A 10000-nucleotide genomic window follows, 5' to 3' on the forward strand; every position below is an offset into this window, starting at 1 on the left:
GTATAAACTTTGTAAAGAAACGAAAGATTACAGAAGTTAGAGTGAGAAAGTGTTTTGTATTGATGGGTCAAAAATGCGGGACGAATAAAGCAATGCCGTTGTTCTCTCTAAAGTTATTATGGAAAGGTTGTGTTGATTGTGCCTAATGAGTGCCGTGCCTTTGTGTCGTGTTCTTAAACTTTCCTGCACTTCATCTCCACTATTTCAAAAGGCTTTATCGAAGTTTACACGGATTTTTTAAGGTGTTTTTACGGTTCTATAGGCAGATTGACAAGATTGCTACATTATTAACTAGAGAAACACTCTTGAAAACCCCGCTAATCATCTCTGTAGTCTTGGGGAGAGAGCAAAGCGTTTCTGAATACGGACCTAACACACACACACACACACACACACACACCCCACCCACACCATTCCTAACCTAACCTAACTTAACTAACCCCTCTAATCATCTCTGTGGCCTTGGAAAATAGTCGCGGTGAGAGAACGAAGCACTTCTGAATACGAACCTTTGTGTCGCCGCGTGTCTGAGTTTAGGAGACCGCTGATTGATGGGCAGAATGGGTCCTTCCTGTGTGGCGGTGCTGGCTGATTTAATGAAAAATTATCCACCTTTTCCGGCAGAGAGAAAAAATGCACGAGTAATATTTTTTTCTCTTGAAATCGGTGTTTGTTATCAGTAGTTTTTTTTTTTTTTTTTTTCCTTATTTTTGTATTTATTATGACGGGATGAGATGAGATTATTTTGTTGACTTCATTTATTTATTGGACAAGTATTTATTCTGTAAGAGAGAGAGAGAGAGTGGATTTAAGTGTGTGATTTACTTTTTATGTTGTGGCCTATAGCACCTGTAGGCTCACTTGAAGAGTATGTGGAAGCGCTGTTCAACTTCCACCCATTATTGGCGCTGGCAATTTTATTTATAGTGGTACCCATATTAGGGCCCATATCACCACCCAAGCGCATCTTCAGTGTAACCACCTAGAACCTGGTTATCATGGTGACATGTAGGTAACTTTAAACCACTCGATAAATGGCGGTTTCAAGGCGATATGTGGTGGGATTCGAACCTACGCATGGACATCTGCCCGATCCCACACTCACCACCTTATCCGCTACGCCACCGCCTCCCTAACTAAAGTTTTTTTTTTTTTTTCCTGTTTTTCCTGTTTTATTTTCCGGAAAGTGTTTATAAGGTGGTCAAAGATAGCGTTGTTGTTTGCTTTGTTTTACCTTTTTTTTCTCTCTCTGTTATATGTTGTGTGTGTAAGTTCATGCATTTATTACTCAACTACGTAAATCTCTCAATATTTGTCCTTTAAGCACAATAATGAGTACCCTGCAAAGACCGATAAAGGAACGTTGACAAGTATACCTGTTTGCTGTAAGTGTAATTGAGTAAACTACATAAATCTCTCAATATTTATCCCTTTAAGAACGTGAAGTAAATAAACACCCTATTAGATCAAAAGAAACCCTGTAAAGACTGGCATACATGAACGTTATTAAGTATTCCTGTTATAAGTGTGTTTAAGTGAGTGAACTACATAAACCTGTCAATATTTATTCCTTTAAGTACGTTAAGTAAATCATTTCCCTCCAGGGGTTCCGATGTAAAGTTTCCATAAGTGAACCTTGACAAGTATACATGTAAGTGTGTTGGAAGTGTGTCAAAGTGAGGGAATGACATGAATCTCTCAATATATATTTCTTTTAAGTACATTAAGTAAATAGTACTCTATCCTTCCACGTTCTGATTTAAAGTACCGGTAAGTGAACGTGGGTGTTGTAAGTGTGTAAGTAAGTGCACTACATAAATCTTTAAGTACGTTAAGTAAATAAGTACCCTATCTCTACGTGTTTTTCTGTAAAGTGAATAGTTGACTGTAAAGTGAATAGTAAGTGAACATTGACAAGTATACGTGTGTTGAAGTGTGTTTAAGTAAGTGAACTACATAAAAATCTCAATATATATCCCTTTAAGTACGTGAAGTGAACAAGTAACTTCCCTCCACGTGTTTCTCTGTAAAGTACCAATAAGTGAACATTGGCAAGTAAACGTGTGTGCTATAAGTGTGTTTAAGTAAGTGAACTACATAAAAATCCCAGTATTTATCCCATTAAGTACGTGAAGTAAATAATTAACTTCCTCCACGTGTTCCGATGTAAAGTATCCGAAAAGTGAACATTGACAAGTATACGTGTGTGTTTTAAGTATTTAAGTAAAACCCTGCGTTTTGTTGAGTCGGGGAAAACGGAGTACCGCAAGAAGAGATTTGGAACCGCGCTTGTTTTTTTCCGCCTCCCTTCACCAGACCACAAACAGCAGGCGGAACACAGCTTGGTTATCATCGTAAGCTTCGCCGCTACGATTAACCGAACGTATAATTACAGACCATGAGTAGAGGGTTAGAATCTACCGACGGAGTATTACCGGTGCATATTCCACCCGCTGCCCGCACTGGAGAGAGAGAGAGAGAGAGAGAGAGAGAGAGAGAGAGAGAGAGAGAGAGAGGATTAAATCTGGTCTATAGGGAAACAGGAATCTTTTTATATTTTTTTCTTCTCTACCGTATTTATATTCCTCCTCCTCCTCCTCCTCCTCCTCCTCCTCCTCCTCCTCCTCCTGCTTCGTTTCTTTTATTCTTTGTGTGGGAAAATCTTCACTCTGCGACATTTTTTCGATACGAAGAATTGAGTCCTTTGTGCTGTGTGTGTGTGTGTGTGTGTGTGTGTGTGTGTGTGTGTGTGTGTGTCGGGAGAGAAGTTATTTAGAGTCAGTTTTTGTCTCAGAATGTTTGTGGGCGGAGAGAAAAGGAAGAAAGGAGATGAGAGATGGAGGGATGGATGGAGGGAAGGACGGAGGAAGAGAGGAAGACGAAATAGGAAGGAGGGAGCATGAAGGGAGAGGGGGAGAGGAAGTGAGAGACTCGTATATATATCAAAGAGGAGACAACTTGAGACTTTGATGGACTTTTGCTTCTTTGTTCAGAGAGAGAGAGAGAGAGAGAGGGAGAGGGAGAGGGTGTCAGACTCTTCAGGACAGGTGTGCATCAATTAGTCGAAGTGTTCAGGTGAGCGTGAAATGAAGGTGAAAAGGTTATCGATCATCGTGGGTGGAGCGTCGTCGTGGGTGGAGTGCTGTCGTGGGTGGAGTGTGGATGGATGAAAGACCTGTATTCTAAAACGCTTTGTTGCCTCACTATCACTGCTTTCCAAAGACTACAGTTGAAGATACTCGTGTTTTTAAGAGTATTTTCATAGTTCTGGTGATAGATTGGCAAGATTTCTAGTTAATTAAAAGGAGAAATTGTCTTGAAATCCCGCCTAATTGTCTCTGTGGCCTTGCAAAATTGTCGTAGTGAGAGGGGAGAGCGTTTCTGAATACTCACATAAGTGTGGATGTGCTGGAGAGGTACTGGTAAAGTGGGTGTCTTGCTTGTGTGGATGCCTGCGGATACATTGTTTACTCATTCATGTGGAGAGTGAATGCGTTGATGTGGGTGTTTGTTGTTGTATCTGAGTTTTGTGTGTGGATGTGGGTATGTTTGTGTATTTGGGCATGTGCTGTGGGTACTTGTGTGTGGATATGGGTGTTTATGTGTTGTTTTATGTAGGTATCAGTGGTGTGGGTGTTTGTGTGTGGGTGTACTGAGTGTTTATAGACGTGTGAATACCTTTTTTATGTGCTTGAAGTGTGTGGATACTGGTGTAGATTGTCTCGATGTGGGGTGTGTGGATATGTGTGTATGTTGGCTCTTCTCCTCCCTTGGAAACTTTTCAGGAAATTATCTTTTATTTATGCAGTCTTTCTTAACTCACCGCATCTTCACCACAGGAATATTATGTTACTATCCAGATTAAAATACAACTGCAGGCAAACTTTACTCTCGACAATTACCCCGCTAGCACCACTCTCTTTATTACTCTGGGTACAAAATTACACATTCCTCAACATACTCAATTTATGACAAGGAATGAAAAAAAAAAAATACAGGTTTATAACGTTTAGGTATACGAAAATCGGACGCAAGATGGCGCTGCATATAATCTCTTCAGGAGCAGGACGCGTTTTCATATTCATTCTGGTTACTATTTGGCGATTTTATACAGCTTCAGAAACATATGTATAGGTTAGAATAGTGAAGACTGTGGCCATTAATCTTTTGACCTCCATAGACCCTTCCTGATCTCAATAAAATGGTCTAATCTTGTTTATATATCAAGGTAAAAATGCGTCTCGTATTGAAGGGATTAAGGTGACGAGGGGAGGGAAATCAGTGAATAGTTTAGATAAAGGTGAAAAAGAAAGATATATTTAGATTTAAGAGGAAAAGAATGAGTGTAAAGCTCAGGTAGGAAGGATAAAGTGCAAGATACAGGTATGTTTAAGGGACAGAATCTGGATACACGTTTAACCTCTTCAGTACCATGACGCGTTTCCATATTCATTCTGGTTACTGTTTGATGATTTTATACAGCTTCAGAAACTCATGTGAAGGATTAAAAAGTGAAGACTGTGGCCATGAATCTTCTGACCTCCATAGACCCTTCCTAATGTCAATAAAATGGTCTAATCGTACACAAACCTCAAGGTAAAAATTCGTCCCATTACTGAAGGTGTTAAGGGAAAAATAGTTTAAGTAAAAGTAAAGCATAAAGATCGACTTGTGGTATTTTGCCGGCGACGTATCGGGTGTGTTTTATGTTTTACTATTATTTATTAAGTAAAGTAAGAAAGTTTGCTCTAATATTATTAACCCCTTCAGTACCATGACGCGATTCCATATTCATTCTGGTTACTATTTGATGACTTTCTACAGCTTCAGAAACTCATGTGTGGGATTAAAAAAGTGAAGACTGTGGCCATTAATCTTCTGACCTCCGTAGACCCTTCCTAATGTCAATAAAATGGTCTAATCGTACACAAATCTCAAGGTAAAGATGTGTCTCAGTACTGAAGGGGGTAAACCATGCAGACTTTGATTTAAGGGAAGTTTAGTATGAAAAAATTATGCACAAAGATCAGACGAAAAGAATACTGGTAAACTGAAAGAAAAGAACAGTACATATTTTTGTAGGAAGAGATCAAAGCATATATATTAATGTAACGGATAAGATCACATGTAAGGTTTTTATGTAGCGACTATACACAACGATGCATAAAAATATCCTTATGCGTTGTTTTAAGTAGAGAAAATAAAGCACTGAGACTATAATTGAAAGATTCACTTGTACAGTTTAGCTAGAGATCAGATCCAACAATGCAATGCTACAAGAATGCAATTGAAATATCTCTACACAGTTTTAGATAGAGAGAATAAAACGTACTCAAATTTAAAGAGAAAAAGAAATGTATAAACAGTTTAACTAGAGGTGAAATACAATACAGTACTACAAGAATGCAGTTGAAATATATCTACTCAGTTTTAGATAGAGAGAATAAAACGTACTCAAATTTAAAGAGAGAGAGAAAAAAAAACAGTCTATCTAGAGATGAAATACAACAGTGCAACACTACAAGAATACAATCGAAATATCCCAACACAATTTTAGACAGAGAGAATAAATCGTACTGAAAATTAAAGAACACAAAAATCACATAAACAGTTTAGCCAGAGATCAAACGAAACGAGGGACGCAAAATTGAAGGGAAAAGCCGCGTCCCCAAAAAATAGTGGAGCCGGGGAAGTGAAATTTCAGCGAGATGGAAAAGAAATAAAATGTGAAAGTCATTGTGAAACAGAATCGACACGTCAGGGAACAGTGTATGAGTGAAGGCTGCCTGAGGGACGCCTGATAACACTGTACTGCCGCGAGGAGAGAGAGAGAGAGAGAGAGAGAGAGAGAGAGAGAGAGAGAGAGAGAGAGCAATATTACCTTTAAACTGTGAAATTACTTTAGAATATCGACATTGATTGATTGAAAGGGTGACGAAGATGATGGTTATGGAGAGAGAGAGAGAGAGAGAGAGAGAGAGAGAGAGAGAGAGAGAGAGAGACAGACAGACAGACAGACAGACAGACAGACAGACAGACAGACAGACAGACAGACAGACAGACAGACAGACAGACAGACAGACAGACACTCTCTCTCTCTCTCTCTCTCTCTCTCTCTCTCTCTCTCTCTCTCTCTCTCTCTCTCTCTACTACTACTACTACTACTACTACTACTACTACTACTACTACTACTACAACCAACCTAACCATAAGTGTACCTCTTCTTTCACGTTTATGCATCAAATCACTAACAAAACTTTTTCATTCTTGTATTTTCTTCAGTTCTTGCATTGGGGATCGAGAATGAGAGGGAATGAGAGAGAAAGCTTTGCATGGGGGGGAGGACACATCAGGACTTCCCCCGCCCACCCTCCCTCTCCTCAGCCCTGACCAGTTAACTACCCACGCGTGTCTCGGCAGCCAGTGACCCGTATTAGTCTTAGTGTAATGACGGAATATCAATGGAGGGAGGATAAAGCAAAGGGAGGACGTGGGGGAGGGGGGGGGGCGAGGAGGACAACACAAAGATGGAAGTCTGAAGGATGAACCAAAACAGGAGACCAGTGAAGCAGAAGAGGTGAAGGACAAGTGACAGGAAAGAGAGAGAGAGAGAGAGAGAGAGAGAGAGAGAGAGAGAGAGAGAGAGAGATTTTTTCCATGGAGGGAAAAATTTACTGGTACAAATTTTGTTGTGAATAGTCTGTTTGTAAAACATTTTACAATATCCCTTGTAAAATGGAAATTCAATTTAATTTAATCCATTTCACTGTAATTGATTGAATTAAAACTCAATTCAATTTGATTTAATTGTAATTCAGTTAATTTCAATTCCAAATTCGATGTAATTCAATTCAATTTTTCCTCTTCTGTGGTGCTCCTGGTGGTGGTGGTTGTTGTCCTTCCTCTGCTGCTGCTCCTCACTGACGGGGTTGGTGGGCCCCATTCACTGATAGTCTGTTTGTAAAACATTTTACAATATCCCTTGTAAAATGGAAATTCAATTTAATTTAATCCATTTCACTGTAATTGATTGAATTAAAACTCAATTCAATTTGATTTAATTGTAATTCAGTTAATTTCAATTCCAAATTCGATGTAATTCAATTCAATTTTTCCTCTTCTGTGGTGCTCCTGGTGGTGGTGGTTGTTGTCCTTCCTCTGCTGCTGCTCCTCACTGACGGGGTTGGTGGGCCCCATTCACTGGGATGAAATTCAATGCCACGAACCCCTTTCCCCCCTCCCCCCCACTGACCCGGTCAGTACACCTGCCCCAGCCACTGACACCCATCAGTGACTGTAGTGCGACTGACTCTCGTCAGTGACCTAGAGACATTGAATTTCATCCCACTGAATGGGGCCCACCAACCCCGTCAGTGCATTTCATCTCCCTCTGCTGCTGCTGCTGCTGCTGCAGGAGGGATGCCTTCGATCTTTATTTTTTGCGAGTTCCGAGTGGGGTTCGAACCCTTGCTGCTCCCTCACGCCAGCTCGACGCAGTTTCAAATTTCAATGTGCATCACTCTACCACTGAGCCACGAGGACCCAACATAATATATGCAAAGTTGGTCTATTTCCGCATCTTTTTTTCATGTTTATATATATTAAAGGAGAAATATTATTTTTGTAGTGTGAATATTTTTGTCTCTAAAGGGATTCGAATGCTAGCATCGTCCATTAGTGTTTCCATGACCGTCACTCTATCCACTGGGCCATGGGAACCTCAGAAAGCCAGTAGTTAGTAAAGAAGATATAGTCTATCTAAACACACACAGTATTGCCCTGTCTGTTTCCATGCCGCGCCAGTTTAGTACGAACTTCGGCTGTTGATTTTGACATGAACGTTCACATTCACAACGATAATAAGATAAAACTAAGTATTGTGCATTGCTGTGGGAGTGTCAGTCATGGCGTGAACACAACAGTACTACTTCTCGTAAAAGGAAACGTAAATAGACACACGGGAAGAACAAATGGCAATACTAGAGAGAGAGAGAGAGAGAGAGAGAGAGAGAGAGAGAGAGAGAGAGAGAAATTAAGCTCTGTCCTCCTAACTGTGACTGCAAAAACAAAATATAACAATAAAAACTAAATAAACACAACTCGTACAGTGAAGAAGTCTTAAAAACAATTCACGTAGACATTATCCACTTCCTCTGACCTTACCAACCTATCCAGCCCCGGAATCCACTTAGAGACAGATTTCCTTCCACACCAAACAATAAAAAACCGAAACAACTCAATGGGAACACAATACATACACACAACAAACTCTCTTCTCCCATTGTGTCCTTTTTCTTTATCCCCTTCAGTACCTAGACGTGTTTTCATATTATGCTTACTATCTGGTGATTTTAAACAGCTTCAGAAACTCATGTGGGGATTAGAATAGTGAAGACTGTGGACCATTAATCTTCTGACCTCCATAGACTCTTCCTAATATAAATAAAATCGTCTAATCATACCCAGAACTTCAGGTAAAAAATGCATCCCGCTGCCTTTCACTAGTAAACTCTGGAATTCCCTGCCTGCTTCTGTATTTCCATCTTCCTACGACTTAGCTTCTTTTAATAGTGAAGTTTCAAGACATTTGTCCCATTCTTTTGACTAACTCTTTGTAATCTTTCACGGAGACTGCAATTCTAGTGGGCCTTTTTTTTCTAATTTAGTTTTTTGCCCTTAGCAGTTCTCTCTCTTACATTTGAAAAAAAAAGGAAAGAGGGTGGGTGGGGTTAAGTCCTCCTATAGTGTACGCGCCGCCGTGGTACAGTGGAACCATGCCTGCTTTGGGGTCCTAGGGGTCTCCAAGCGCACGGGTTCGAGTCCTGTCCGAGTGTAGGTTGGGCTTCCTCACTCGGGGCAACAATTTCCTAGCGGGTGGGTTTTGAGATAGGAGGTACCCAAAAAAGTATCCCTTTTTGTCCATAAATTCCCGTGAAAAGCCCACATGGCATAAGAAAAAAAAAAAAAAGGCGCTCTATCTCTGGTGAACTCTGGATCTCCTTGCCTGCTTATGTGCTTCCACCTTCCTATGACCTGAACTCATTTAAGGAGATTTCAAGACATTTTTTTTTACATCATGTGGGCTTTTCACGGGAATTTATGGACTAAAGGGGATACTTTTTGTGGTACCTCCTATCTCAAAGCCCACCCGCTAGGAAACCATTGCCCTGAGTGAGGAAGCCCAACCTACACTCGGACCGTGGACAGGATTCGAACCCGTGCGCTTGGAGACCCCTCGGACCCCAAAACACGCATGGTTCCACTGTACCACGGCGGTCCATTCTTTATTCCATTCTTTGGCTAACTCTGACATGTAAAGGGACCGGCACCTCAGTAGGCTTTTTTTTATTTCTTATTTAATTGAAGTTTTTGTTGCTCATCGCCGGATTTTCCTTCTTAAATGAAAAGATAATCCAAATAAATGTATCTCTGCCATCCACGTGTCACTCCATTACCAAACATGACACTAAAGGGAACAGAAACCAATGTAGTGAAACGCACAGGTAATAAAAATCGAAGTGACAGATGGAGAAGGAGAGTTGATTAAATTTAGCCACGTGTTCCTTCATGACCTACAAAACGGCACGTCACAGCACGCCACAGCACACCAGGGCCACTACGCACGAGACACAGGCAGGCGTGTTGGTATCCGCTGTGCATTGTCATTCAAACTCAGTGACGTTTCTGTCGTTGTCCTGGTTATGTGAGATGAATTGTTACGCGGTGAAGTGAATAATTGAATGTTTCTGAAGAGAGTGCACGTTTCTTTCTAGTATTTACTGGCTTAGTGGCTTATTGATTGGTGCTGCTGATGGTTATTGTATCTTGCTTACTGTGTGTGTGTGTGTGTGTGTGTGTGTGTGTGTGTGTGTGTGTGTGTGTGTGTGTGTGTGTGTGTGTTTCACCTCCACTATTTCAAAGGGCTTTATCTTAATTTACATGAGCTTTTTAAGGTGTTTTTACGGTTCTAGAGGCACATTGACAAGATTTCTGCATTGTT

General features: G+C 40.6%; 1 protein-coding gene across 16 annotated transcripts in view; it reads left to right on the forward strand.

Annotated features, from left to right (window-relative positions):
* Window positions 1-10000, forward strand: part of LOC123510504 (adenylate cyclase type 1-like) — a 292904-nt gene that overhangs the window by 149984 nt on the left and 132920 nt on the right. The gene's annotated exons all lie outside the window — the stretch shown is intronic.

Source organism: Portunus trituberculatus, chromosome 29 (genome assembly GCF_017591435.1).
Source record: "Portunus trituberculatus isolate SZX2019 chromosome 29, ASM1759143v1, whole genome shotgun sequence".
Taxonomy (NCBI): domain Eukaryota; kingdom Metazoa; phylum Arthropoda; class Malacostraca; order Decapoda; family Portunidae; genus Portunus; species Portunus trituberculatus.